Consider the following 14729-nt stretch of genomic DNA (forward strand, 5'->3'; position numbering starts at 1 on the left):
GTGGTAATGAGGTCCACCAGGGGGTCGGCAGGAGGGGACACCCAAGAGGGAGATGGGCCCGCTTCAAATGCCTCCAAGAACACGGACTCGTCCGAGGAAGACTTGGGGGCAGACCACCCCCCCCCTTATGCGGAGCATTTCCATGATGTCTCCAAATGAGACATCCTCGGGGGGTGACCGTGGGGAGCCTTCCCCTTCCTCCAAATCCGTGTCTTCCGTGAGAGACTCGGGGGAGTCAATGTGCCTCCTTTTGCACGTATGCTTGCGGGGAACATCCTCTGGGGGGCTGTCAGAGGACTCCTCGCAAACAGTAACCTGTTCCAGGGGAACAGCTTGGGGCACAGGAGCGGGCTGTCCCAAGGGCCGGATGGTGGAAGCCTGACCCAGTGCAGAGGGAGCGCGGGACGGAGCCGAAGCAAGTGCCGGGGGTCCGGAGACCCTCAACAGGGCCCTCTCCACTACATCAAAAGCCGAAGGGGAGCCGACCTCGACCAAAGGATCCGACAATCGGCTCCCCCTCGGATCCGAAGAGTGGATCGGAGCCGGTGCCGAAGCGCTCGGATCCAAAGGGACAGTGCACTCCGACACAGACGGCGCCGAAGGAGCACTGATCCCCCCGGATCCGAAGCTCGGATCCAGGCTCCGAGAGGTCGGATCCGAAGCACTCGAGGGCAGGGTCGGATCCGAAGTACCAAGTACTATCGGCGCCGACCCACCCCCGGCTCCGCAGCTGCTCGGCTCCAACTGCTCCGCACCCGGGTAGCGGGTCGGAGAAGGAGCAATTGGCTTGAAAAAAGGGGTCGAGCTCCCCCCAGAAGGGGGGGGAGGCAAGAGCACTCCCACCTGCATCTGGGCCTGGATGAACCTTCTCATCATCCGGTCCAGATCAGCATCTGACAGGCTATAGGTTGATCTCGACGAGGCTACCGAGGTAGGCCTTGAGTGCCTCCTCGATAGCCTCGACGGAGATCGGGTCTCCTCCTCCTCAGGTCCCGGTGAAAAACACACTGGAGACCGGAGCCGAGGAGGGGGAGAGCCAGCAGACAAGGAGGCCGGAGGAGAAGCCCGCTTGGCTGTCGGGGCCGAAACAGAGGTCTCGGCCCGCCGCTTATGGTGCTTCTCCCTCCGGTCCTTCTTCCTAGCTTCCCTCTCCTCCGAACCACTACAGGGAGGTTGAGTCCCAGGAGGAGGAGGGAGCCGGAGAGGGACAACCGTGAAACGGTTACCCCGAAGGAGCGGAGGCCGGAGCCGAGTCCGGTGGCAAAAGACCCGCCAAGACAAGCTTGGACCTCCGCTCCTTCAATGCCCTGGGGTTGAACCCTGCACAAATGGAAAATCCAGATGTGAGGTGTTCAACCCCCAAGCATCTAACACACCGAGTGTGGCCATCAGCTGGGGAAAGCTTATGGCCATACTCGGAGCACTTGGAAAATACAGCTTTGGGCTGCTCAGACATCCCAAAAGCAAAAACAAGGTTACTAAAACTAGTTAAAGTAAAGTAATAAAACCACTCAACAGGCCCAAACACACACTATGCTACCAGCGAGGGGAGGGATAAGTAAAATTAAATTTTAAGACACTAAAAGTATAATAATATAAAAGGGAAACCTACACTTCCACACAACTTTCACACAAAACTTTCAAAAATAAGCACTTTAAGACTAAAAATTTCACTTAGCTGGAGAGCTTAGAAAAACACAATCTGGTCACCATGAGCGGCAAACGAGATCTGAGGTCATGAGGGTAGAGCAGGGCATTGTGGGTGAGGGGAGGAGCTGAGAGCTTGGATCCATAGCTGGTAAACCATGCCGGTTCGGATCCGATATCGGATCCATAACCCACAGGTTGCAGACAAATGAATCTCCTACTTCAGATCCCATGTTAGACTTTCTACTCTAAATCCTTCACTTCACAGGTATTCCACAACTTCAACTTCTATTTTTTTTTAACTTCTACTTTACTAATCTTCTGTTGTACATTTCTTCCTTGTGATCTTATTTTTTTTGTATTGCATGCCTTTGTCTGCATTTCTCTTCAAATATCTTTGGGGCTGCTTTTTTATATTTTTTATATTGATTAATTTGGCTTTCACCTTTGCATAAATGATCACTACATCAGATCTCGCTTTCTTTTCATGTCCATACTTCTTTTTTATACCTTTCAAAAATCTCTAGATTTTGTTCTTTATATTTTCGCACTTCCTCAGTCTCTTCTTTTTCCAAACACCCCAATATTTCCAGGTCTATATAATGTTTTTCATAAATATGTTGTACTAATGAACATATATTTTTATTTGAAGCTTCTGACAGTTTTTCTTGTGCACGTATTTTTTCTTTCTTCTAATTTCTCTCAGTCAATGTTTTCTGCCTGGAAATTCTAGGCTTCTTGCATAATAGTAACAATAAATAATTTCTTTCTTATCCTCAATAGTCCACTCTATCACCTTTATGGCTCTTTTCTGGCCTATCAATTTTTGTGGACTACTACTTCCTTCTACAACAGAGGGGGCCGTCTTCCCCTGGGGCTGGCCTAATCCCACTGCAGAAATGTTTCCATGTCTTGAGGATTCTACACTGTCATTTTTTTCCAGTCCTGGCACCAGTGCACCTACCAGGATTTGGGATTTTTTAATCCTGGATCTTGTGCACCCAGCTATCTTTTTATTTTTTAACCTACTTCTGTCCATGATATATGATATATGCTATATAAAATACAGTCTATACATCAGTATCATCTTGGTGAGATTTTGTGAAAAAAATAGGGTCCACCTAATGAAGGTAATCACCAAGACTTGAGGATGAAGTCAATTCCAGCAATACTACTCTCCTTTTCTTGCTGAATTATCTTCTCCATTCGAACCCCAATTCAGAGGGGGATTGTTAACACTGATGAAGGGAGAAATCCCAAAAGCTCTGTAAGAATAAAAGTTTTTACTGTCGTTTCTGAGTCAGGAGTGCTTTTTAGATTTTACTGTTTTTACTGCCATTGACTCAGTTTACTGGCTTCCTGGATCATATTTTCCTTGTAGAATATACAGGTACTCATTTTTACAGATCCCAGCTAAGTAACATACCACTGTGCTTCAGGTCTAAGTGCACCCATAGCCCTGAATGACAGCTAATCTTGCTAAGGCTATCCATAGTTCCACACTGTAGTTCACACCTCCACTTATTTGGAATTTTTCAGCAAAAGGTTCTATGCATGAATATTTTGCAAATAATGTCCAAGGTGCTCCCCTTTAACTGCATTATTTCAATGTATGATTACAATTAAAATTACGTAATATATGTTGGCTAAATACTCATTTTATTACAAATTTAGTTTGTAGTCTTTGTTATGATTTGCTTTTGATGTCTCTGCTTTCTTGACCCAAGTTGGGGCTGAAAAGGGGCAATGGAACAGTTCACTTGTGTGGTTAAAAATGTAATAAATACATTCATCGCATATTAAATTTCAGTCGGTTTACATACATCAATAGAAAACGAAACAAACCGCAAGAACAGTTTCTATCATCATCGCTGTGCAGTATACATTTGCTTTCTTCTTCATCACTTTTCCTTTTCTTCAGCATTACATAAAGTGTTCAATTCTGTCTTCCTTTAAACCTCACTCCTCTTCCTGAACTTTATTCTGCTTGATCTGTTCCTACAAATTTTATTTCTATTCAATTTGCTTTTTCCCTTTTCTAAAGAGCCTGTCTCTGGATCTTTTACCTCCTTTACAATATTCAGAGACATTAAATTATGTACTTACTGAAATGCTAGCCTTCTCTGGTCTCTGGCCAGACATGAACAGCAGGACTAATGCCTATGGTGACGACAACAAACTCATCACAAGCTTCAGCTTCTCCCTTCCCATCATCCTTCCTTTCTGCAGCTCCTCCAGATTAAGTATGCCCACCACAGACAATTGGCTCCATACGAATAAATTTGACACCAATAATAACCTCCAAACAATCCCTACAGATCTCCTAGGACGGGGATGGTGGGAAGGTCGTTGTGTCCAGACAGAGACCAGAGAAATGTAATATTCCAACTAGTATGCAACTTGTGTACTTCTCAGGTCCTGTACAGACAGTGGAACAAGCAGGACAGAATCCTCAGCTAACATGGATAAGCCTACTCCAGTAAGCCTTTTAAAATGGTAGTTCCAAAGCAAGCCCTTGTCCTGGGAATGGAATCAAGGTTGTAAAGTTTAGCTAAGGTTCGCAAGCAAGGCCAAGAACCTGCTGCTCTAATATCCTAACTTGGAAGATTCCCCGTAGACATCCCTTGAGCCCTGACAGAATGTGTTTTCAGACAGACAGGAAGATCCTTGCCTGGCTGGTCATAACAAAATGAACACAAATCAGTTTTTTGCTTAATCAATGTAACCTTGGAAATCTTGAGACCCAATTTAACTGGTGAATAACCAAAAGTCGTTCATACTTCAGAAAGATTTTAGTACAGTTCAGACAAAAAAAGAAGTTATGTACTCACCATAATGTTCCATCTGAGTAGTTAGACTTCATTTGTCATCAACCTGTGGGTTTCGGACCTCATACGGACCCGAGCCGGCAGCTTTCAAAGCTAAGATCCGAGCTCCAAGCTCCTCCCCCTTACCCATATTACACTGCAACCTCCTTCCAATCCTCAGATTGGAGTTTGCGACCCACCGCATGACACACATCAACCCAAGAGACATAATATGACCTGATCACATAAACTAGCCTCACCAGACCCAGAAACTTGAAGTCCAAGGACTGATGTAAACCACCAAGGTCAGAGGGAAGGAAGGAGGGAAGTTTGATGACAAATGAAGTCTAACTACTCAGATGGAACGTTATGGTGAGTACATAACTTCTTTATCTGAAGTAGTTAACTTCATTTGGTCATCAACCTGTGGGACAGAGTCCCCAGATACCAAAAATCTTGGGAGGCCCTTAAAGAAGGATATTCCGGAGCACTGCAGAACCAAAAGAAGCCCTTCCTCTAGGCACCATGTCCAACTTATGAGTAATAAATGTGAGAGAGGAAGCCCAGTTAGCCACTGAACAAATGTCATCCAGAGAAACTCTGGACCAGAATGCAGCAGAAGTAGCCATAGAACGAGTAGAATGAGCATAAATCCTGGCTGATTCTGGTACTCCATGTTCCTTGTATGCCTGCAAAATACAAAGTGAGATCCATCTAGCAGGAGTCACCTTTGAAACTGGTTTCCCCAAAAAAGCTTTGGCAAAGGAAACAAAAAGCTGATCAGACTTACTGAAGGGCTTAGACCTATGTAAATAAAAGCGTAACAGTCTGTGAACGTCCAGCAAATGAAGTTTGCATTCTCCTTTATTTTGAAAGTTAGGAAAGAATACTACGAGATTAACAGACTGATTGATGTTTGCTTCCAAAGCGACTTTAGGGAGGAAAGAAGGGTTCGTCCTGAGAGACATCCTATCCTTATGAAAAACGAAGTACAGGGGTTTCATGCATTATAGAGTACAACGCCCCTTTTGGTATGTACCTCACAAGACATCTACAACAACTGGAAAGGCCACAGAAATACCTCACAAAGAGGATTACCGGCCTCAAACAGATGCCCTACGCAGACTGTCTCAAAAAACTCCAGCTTTACTCCATTGCATATCGCCTACTCAGAGGTGATCTCTGCCTAACATACAAAGCTATGTCAAACCCAGAGCTGTTGGACATGCTCCACTTAAAGAAATTCCAATCCCTCAGAGCTACACGCTCTAGGGACCTAAACCTTGTCACCACAATAAACAGAACATGCTGGAGGGATAGATTCCTGTCCCAGAGACTTCCCATACTCTGGAATAAACTACCTGTCTACTGATCAGAGATGCCTTCCCTTTTTGGGATTTTGCTCTGTCATGTAGTAGCTTCCTCCTTCTGTTGTACAGCTTATTTATGGCCAGGGTCCACCAGACCAGTCTCCTGTTTTTGGAGGAGTGAGTCTTGGTTTTATTTGGGATAGCACGATCCATGCATTCCTGCAGGTGCTCATAGAATGCATTTGTAAAGGATTCTGCGGATTGGGCTGTATTATCCTCTGGCGCAGAGGCTTTGAAGGATTCCACCTCAGTCTTGAGAAGTGCAAAGTTGGCTTTGGAGAAATTCTTTACAGTGATTTTCTTGGCTGGGGGTGCGGACGGGATATGGATGTCCAGGGAAATTTGTTTATGGTCTGATCTTACCAATGAGGGGTTTACCTCTGGTGTGGAACAGAGTCCTCATGTTGGTGATGACCAGGTCCAATATGTTGTTCCCTCTTGTGGGAATGGTGACCAGTTGTTCCATTGCATTAGAGTTTATAAATTCAAGGAACCGTTTGGTGAGGGTGTTTGGGCTTGAGTAGTTTTCCCAGTCAATGTTTGGGTAGTTGAAGTCACCCAATAACAGTGTTTGGAGAGACCTTCATATTCTCCAGTGTTCTCAGGAATGCCAAGTGGGGTTCCTGTAATAGGGAGGGTGTTCTATAGCAGGCTACAAACTGAAAGGCAGTTTTGCCCGCTGTTAGTTGCACATGGATGGTTTCCGATGCTTCGTGCAGTGCCACTAACCTGGAGGTGTGGGTATCTTTGATGAATATAGATACTCCCCCTCCTTTTGTGCTTCGGTCTGAGTTTTGGGGCCGAAACGCATGGTATGAGTTATAACCTGGTAGTGCTGGGGTGCTCTCAGGAGCCTTGAACCAGGTTTCTGTTACTGCACAGACATCGATTTTCTCCATACTGAGGAGAGTCTCGAGTGCGTGCATCTTGAGGTTTAGACTTCTGGCATTGAGTAGCATTACCTTTAGTAGTTTCGAAAGAAAAACTGCCCTAGACACTAAAGATAATCATAAGGCCTTCTTTAGTTATGTCAGAAACATGGGCGGAAACTCCCAGATATGCTCTGAATTGTTGCATAACGGTACAAAATATACCGAACCTACAGACATAGCCGACATCCTGGCAGACAGATTCCGCGCAAACTTCTCCCCCAAAGGAGCAAATGCCTATCCCAACTGAATGTAACCTCCCTGACATCACAGATGCACAGGTGAAAGCTGCCCTCTCCAAAGCAAAAAACACAGCATCTATGGGACCGGACGGTGTCCCAGGCTGTGTCTTACATGAGCTCCAAGAAGAACTGAACCCTCACATTAAGTCACTGTTCAATCTTAGCCTTACTACAGGATATGTACCCAAAGAATGGTGTACAGCTACAGTGGTCCCACTCCACAAAGGTGGTGCCACAACGGACCCCTGACTAGTCTGGTCTGTAAAGCTATGGAGCGTATTATCATGGAACTCATAAACAAAGACATTGGGAGCCTCCAGACACTAGACTCTACCCAATTTGGCTTTGTTAAGGGCAGATCTTGCCTCTTAAACCTAGTTGATTTCTTTGAAACAGTTACCAAAGCCATAGATGAGGGCAAGGTAGTCCACACAGCCTACCTGGACCTCGCAAAAGCCTTCGACACAATACCCCACTCAGGCATCATAAATAAGCTTACCAGCTTAAATATCAACCCCTATATCACAAGATAGGTTGCAAACTGGCTCAGAGATAGAACCCACATGGTCAGAATCGCAGGTGCCATGTCCGAATCCAAACCAGTTACAAGTGGCGTCCCACAGGGCTCAGTTCGGGGACCTCTCTTGTTCGGTATATACTTCTCTGAGGTTCAGGCTAACACGGGGGGATTATGGTGGACAAAGTTCGCAGATGACTGCAAACTGGGGGCCATAATCAAATCTCCAGCTGACACAAGCATCCTCCAAAAGGGTCTCACAGAGACAGATGCTTGGTGCCAGAGCCACGGCCTCAAGCTAAATGCTAAAAAGTGCATAGTCATCCCCTTTGGGAAAAACAAGGTACCCACAAATTACCACATAGGTGGTAATCCATTAAGTACGGAAGAAGTAATTAGAGATTTGGGGACCAACGTAGGTAGTAATCTCTCCTTTGATAATCACGCTGCCAAAGTGGTTAGAAAGACCTTCTATATAGCACACCTTATCACGAAAGGGTTCGCATCTAGATCAAGAGAGGTCATTGTGCCCCTCTACTCGTCACTCATCAGGCCCATAATTGAATACAATGCCCTTTTTGGGATGTACCTTACCCGACACCTGCAGCAACTGGAGAGACCCCAAAAGTACCTCACCAAGAGGATCATGGGCTACAAGCAGATGCCCTATGCAGCTTGACTAAATAAACTCCAGCTCTACTCAGTTGCTTACCACCTACTCAGAGGCGATCTATGCCTGACGTACAAAGCCATGTCAAACCCAGAATTAATGGACATGCTCCACCTCAAAAAATCCAAGTCCCTTAGAGCTACACGCTCCAGGGACCTAAACCTCAGCACAAAAATAAATAGGACATGCTGGAGGGACAGATTCATTTCCCAGAGGCTCCCCTCACTCTGGAATAGAATCCCAATTCATGTTAGACATAGCCCCTCGCTGACCCTCTCTTCAAGCGAAATTTGGACGCGTGGATGGGAAATCGCAAATTCACCCCTGGGATCTCTCCTGTGTCCCTGCTAGACAGAGGCACAGTAAACTAATCTTAAAAGGGTACCTTCTGTGACCTACTTTACAGAGGCACAGTAGGCTAATCTAATAGGGAGGCGGAAGCCAAATACACTCTGGCTAGGCTTATAAATGCCCTAGGGCAGATAGGTTCATAGGTAGATACTAGGCTATCAAACAAAGCTCATTAGCACTCAAAGAAAAATCTTGATGATTGGACGGGAAATAGGAAATTCACCCCAGGGACCACCTCTGTGGCTCTGCTCGACAGTGGCACAGGAAAATAATTTTCTTGGGTGGCAAAAGCCAGGGTAACTTTTTGGCTGGGCTTGTATAGGCCCCAGGGCTGATAGCCTAGTACCTACCTATGAACCTAAGGCTTGAAGCTCCAGCACTTTCCTGGCCGAGGTGATAGCCACCAGGAAAGCTGTCTTCCACAACAAGAATTTCAAATCAACAGACGCTGCGGGTTCAAACGGAGGTGCAACTAAGGCCTAAAGAACCAAGGTCAAATCCCATGGAGGAGAAGGATGGTCTCAGTAAAAAAGTACCTTTGATAAAGGTCTTACAAATTCTGGCAGCAGCTAGAGAAAGTACAGTTGTGTACACTTACCATAAATGTAGATGTTCGAATGTATTCACTGCTGCAGTCATTACATTTGGGTAATCTGCTGGCAGGTTGCCCTCAGTCGGCCTGAATTCCAAAGTCTTGGATCCTGCATCGGTTGCCGTCTCCTCTTCCATTATTTCAGGTTGTCAGGAGTATAAAACATGCAGCCGACACCATTTTCTTTAGTTTTTCTTGCCCCAGATGTCAGGTGCCCCCAAAAAGGTAGCAAAAATATATAACCTTTATGTACACATACATACATACATACACACATATATATATATATATATATATATATATACATGCATCCATATAAACTTTACCTTCATCTACAAGCAAATACACCACATAGGTTATAGAAGATAGAGAAGAAAGATAAACTCCAGAATGACTGGGAGATGGCAGGCGGTTAACCTGGACTGCAACAGTGAATTCACTCGAATATCTACATTTATGGTAAGTCTACACAACTGTACTATGTTCTTCATGTTTCACTGTTGCAGTCATTACATTTGGGTAGAATCCCAAAGGTATGGTTGGGAGGCTGGAGCTAAACAGCATTAGGTGCAGCTATAAGGCCCTGCAGAACTGCAGTGGCAAAGCCTGCCATGGACTTAGAGTAGAGAGGCAAATGATAATGCTTTGTAAAGGTGTGAACACAACTCCAAGTAGCAGCCTCTAGAATGTCTTTGGTTGGTACTCCTCTGAGAAAGGCTGCTGAAGTAGCTGCAGCTCTGGTGGAATGAGACCTAATGCCCTTGGGCACAGGTTTACCATGGTGTAAGTAGCAGAAACGGATGCAGTGGCTTATCCACTTTGAAATTGTCTGCTTTGAAATAGCCTTTCCTTCTGATCCTGCAGCATATGTCACTAGTAATTGCTCTGTTTTTCTTAGTGCTTTAGTCCTGCTCAAGTAGAATCGTAGCTGTCTGTGTACATACAAGGAATGCAGAATTCTCTCCCCCTTGTTCTGCGGATTTGGATAAAAGGTTGGCAGATGAATAGTTTGGTTAAGAGCCACACTGGAAACCACCTTAGGCATAAATGTTGGATTTGTCCTCAGTGACACCCTGTCTGGGTAAAATATGATAAAAGGCTCTACATCCATGAGGGCCTGTAACTCTGAAACTCTTCTTGCTGAAGTAATTGCTAGTAGCAGAGCTGTTTTCCATGATAAGAACTTTACATCAGCAGTAGCAGCTGGTTCAAATGAAGGCAGGGTGAGCTTTTCCAATACATAATTGAGGTCCCATGCAGGTAATGGTGATCTTCTAGGAGGCCTTACATTTTTGGCTCCTCTAAGATACTGCTTTAGTAAAGGATGAGAAAAGATTGGAGGATCTGTATTGTAATGAGCTGAAATAGCAGAGGCATGGATTTTAATTGGAGAGAAAGATAGGCCTTTGTCAAGCATCTCAGTCAAATATTGTAATATCTGAGGAATATTTGGTTCTGCTGTATCAGTTCCTTGTGTTTGATTCCAAGCACAGAATCTCTTCCATTTATCAGCATAAGATTTTCTAGTATTGGCCTTCTGGCTTCAAAAATGACATCCATCACAGCTTTACTGAGAGGAGTTGTTTGTATAACTACATGATCAGCCATGCTGCCTGGTTCAGTGTCTGGAGTTGATTGTGCAGGATCTGATTGTTTTGCTGGGACAGTAGTTGAGGTCTTTGCGGTAAGGTCCAAGCTGGGTATTGACACAAGTTCCTTAGGATGGAGTACCAGTATTGGAGGGGCCAGTCCGTGGCAATTAGTATCATCTTTGGTTTCTCTTGTCCGACTTTTAGGAGGACCTTGGGAAGAAGAGGCAGAGCAGGAAAGGCGTAAACGGATAGGTTTTTCAAACTGAAGGATAGAGCGTCCACTTTCCATGCTTGTCTGTGATAAGTCCTTTGTGCAGAATCTTTTCAATTGATAATTCTGAAGAGAGGCAAATAGATCTATGTCTGGGCTCCCCCATTTATCTGTTATCATGCTGAAGACTTGTGGATTTAGTTTCCACTTCGTGAGGGTCCATAAGGTTTCTGCTTAAATCGTCTGCCAGAGTATTTTGCTTTCCTGGCAGGAATTGAGCTTGGAGATGTATTTGGTAGGTCAAAGCTGTGTCCCACCGTGCCATGGCTAATCTGCAAAGGGGGTATGAGTGTGTGCCCCCTTGTTTGTTTATATACCACATGACCGTGGTGTTGTCTGTCTTTATCAGTAGTTGTCCTGGATGAAGTAAGTCCTTGAAGGCTGTTAGGGCATTTTGAACAGCTAGCATCTCTTTCTGGTTGATATGTAGAGGCATTTGTTTTGGGGTTCATATGCCCTGAATACATCTTCCTGCCATGTGGGCCCCCCAGGCATAATCTGATGCGTCTGTTGTTAAGGTTTGGCTGACAGGGGGTAGAGTGAAAGCCCGTCCCATGTTTTGGTGACATGCCTTTGCCCACCATAGAAACTCCTGTTGTTTCCAGACTGTGAGAATGTTGACTCCATAAACGTTTTAGGTACCATTGAAGTTTCCTCATATGCAGTCTCGCATATGGAAGCAGTAGGATGCAGGATGCCATGAAGCCCAAAGCCTGCAGAATTTGTCTTGCAGATAACTGGGTTTTTGTTGCCATCAGTTTGAAGTAAGAAGTTAGTTGCCTTTGCTTGTCTGGCGTGAGGTAAGCCATCTGGGCAGTTGTATTGTTGTATTCAAGCTTGCACCCAGGAATGTTATCTTTTGAGAGGGTACCAATTGTGATTTATTTTCATTTATTGTGTACCCTAGGCATGTTAGAAGCCTTTTCACAAATGCCAGGTGTTGAAGAAGAATGTCCTTGCTCTCTGCTTGAATGAGACAGTCGTCCAAGTAAGGGTATATTTGTATACTTGTTTGTCTGCAAAATGCAATTACTAGTGCCAGGCATTTTGTGAAGACCCTGGGCACAGTAGACAAGCCAAAGGGCAGTGCAGAGAATTGGTAATGCATTAAGCCAGCCTTGAATCTGAGTTATCTTCTGCACGATTGTCTTATTGGGACATGCAGGTATGCCTCTTTTAGGTCTAATGTCACCAGCCAAGCATTCTTTCCCAGCATGGGCAGAAGCTGCTACAAAGTCAGCATTTTGAATTTTGGAATGGTATGTGTTCAAAATTGATAAATCCAGTATTGGCCACCAGGCCTTGTCCTTTCTGGGTACCAAGAACAGTCTTGACTAAAACCTTGTCCTTTTTCCTGTTCTGGTACTGGCTGAATGGCCCCCATATCCATGAGGGACGTAACCTGTTTCTGTGCCTCTGGCCACCCGTTTGCCACTGGCAGAGTGTGGAAATGGAATCTGTATCCCTTGTGATACTATGTTTAATACCCACTTGTCCTAGGTTATTAACTGCCAATTTTAAGCAAAAAGTGCTAATTTTCCCCCTAAGGGTGCTGCCAAAAGATAAGTGCTTGGTGTAGGCAGAGGGAAGTCATTGGGACCGTTTTCTGTAGGTTTGCACTTTATCTCCTCCAGATTTGGAGGTAGAAGTGACCCATTGCTTTGACCTGCATGAATCTTGCGCCTGGTATCTGGAACCCTTATGGCATCTGGATTTGCCCCTTTGAGCTATGTCTGACACAGGAAAGGACCAATTCTTTGTAGGCCAGTGTCTACTGAATCGTGGTGGCTGCACATGTAAGAAGTCTTTAACAGTTTGCATAGACTTAGCTTTGTCTTCCATTTTCCTTAAAACCTCTTCTGCCTTAATACCAAACAGAGTATCATGCTGTAAAGGTGCATCTAGCAATTAAGCTTTAACATGATCAGGCAAATTTTGTTCCTTTAGCCAGGCATGCCTCCTAAATCACAGATCCAGTAACTGCGGCCCTGCAGGAGGCCTCTAAGGAGTCAAAACCACATTGCAAAGGATGCTTTCCAACCTGTTCAGCTGAATGCAGTAATTCCCGCAATTCTTTATTTTCTGCGCATTCAGAAATCAACATAATTTTCTGTTTCAGCAATCCCATAACATGTTGTTGATACTTAAGCATATGAAATTGACAGTTTAAGGCACTGATTGCTAAGGTTGCAGATGTATAAAGCTGTTTTCCTCATCTGTCCAGTGCCCTTGAATCTCTGTCAGAGGGGGTAAGATTTTTTGCTGTTGAGGCCTTAACTCCCTTTGGACCCTGTGAAATAGTTTCAGGATCAGCAGCAGGGTTTCTAAATAAAAATTTATGTGAGTCAGGGACCCTGTAATATCTGTTAGGTTTACTGGGAGCCGGAGGTAAGGAGTCAAACTGGACTCATCCACATTGTCTAAAACAGGGGGAATGGCTAAAGGCCTGTTCTGAGGGAGAAGAAGGAAATCCCTGAGCCTTTCTTTTGATGCTGAGAAATTTTGACTCTCCCAGTGAAAATGCTCCCTCAAAGTATGCAAGGTTTCCCCAAATGAACAATCCTCAGGAGGAGAAGCAGATGGTATAGACTCCTCTGCATCAGAATCCTCATAGGGAGGTATAGATAATTCCTGATCAGAAGAAGAATCAGAAGAAATAGAAACCTGATCTGATTCATAATCAGTGTCTTGCCTAGGCCTCTTATCTGGCGGGGGATGGGTACCCCTGATCAAGGTAATAAGGTCTTCAGCCATTTTGATCATCTGTTTTTTAGGCATAGAGACCTGTGCATGTGGCTCATGCACCGGTTTTTTAGTTTTAGAAGTTGTTTTTGTCTTTGGTTTTGCAGCTATCGTCGGTTTGATTTACAAATGTTGAGGTCTGAATACACCCTCAGAAGCTGGTGCCTGCTCACTGGCTCCGGACCCATCCGAGGGAGATACATCCGTCGGTCCAATACCTTGAGTATCTTGCGGCATGCCGGACTCCACATGGGGCCTGCGACAAAGGTAGCGGGCATCAGGGGCTTTGAAAGCGCCTCACTGAGTACCAGAGAACCAGCGACTGGCTTAGGAGAAGCTTTGTCGTCGGTTTTGGACCTAGACTGTCTTTCTCTGTCCTTTTCTTTGCGTTTTTTATGTACTCTGGTAGTTGGGATTGCTATCCGACGACATTTCTGGGTAGTTAAATCTGTTTCCAAAATACTTTGAGGCAAAAATATACCGATGCTTAATAGTGCGTTGGTTAAATCTAACACAAAACCGACAGCCAGGCACATTGCGATCAGGCCCTAGGCAAGGAATACAGTATAAATGGAAATCCTTATGAGGTATTTGCTTCTCAGAAGTAATACAATTATTAACTTTTTCTGACATCGGTATGGAGCAAGAAAAAAGTTTCCCCAACGGGGTACTTAGCTTTAGTGAAATGAATGGGTTGGGAGGGTGGCTTAATGGTTACGGTGTTTGCCTTACAAACACAAGGTGCAGGGTTTGAGTCTCACAAAGGATAATTGGCTAGGCTTAAAATGACTCAAAAGGGCAGTTAGCTTAGTACTAATCTATGAACCTATGAAATTTGGTTCTGAAACTCAAACTCGAATATTTCAGTAGTCGGCCGACCGGCACTTGCGAAATGCTTCTGCTTCAGGTACGGCGTGGCAAGAAAGACTAAAGAAAATGGCGTTGGCTACATGTTTTATACCCCTGAAGACCTGACGTCATGGAAGAGGAGACAGCAAC

General features: G+C 44.8%; 1 protein-coding gene across 1 annotated transcript in view; it reads right to left on the reverse strand.

Annotated features, from left to right (window-relative positions):
- GTF2E2 (general transcription factor IIE subunit 2) overlaps window positions 1–14729 on the reverse strand; it is a gene marked incomplete at its 5' end in the record, with an annotated part of 1036543 nt that overhangs the window by 406692 nt on the left and 615122 nt on the right. The gene's annotated exons all lie outside the window — the stretch shown is intronic.

The sequence above is a fragment of the Protopterus annectens genome, chromosome 17.part0, assembly GCF_019279795.1.
Source record: "Protopterus annectens isolate FY-2018-M chromosome 17.part0, PAN1.0, whole genome shotgun sequence".
NCBI classification, from domain to species: Eukaryota; Metazoa; Chordata; order Ceratodontiformes; family Protopteridae; genus Protopterus; species Protopterus annectens.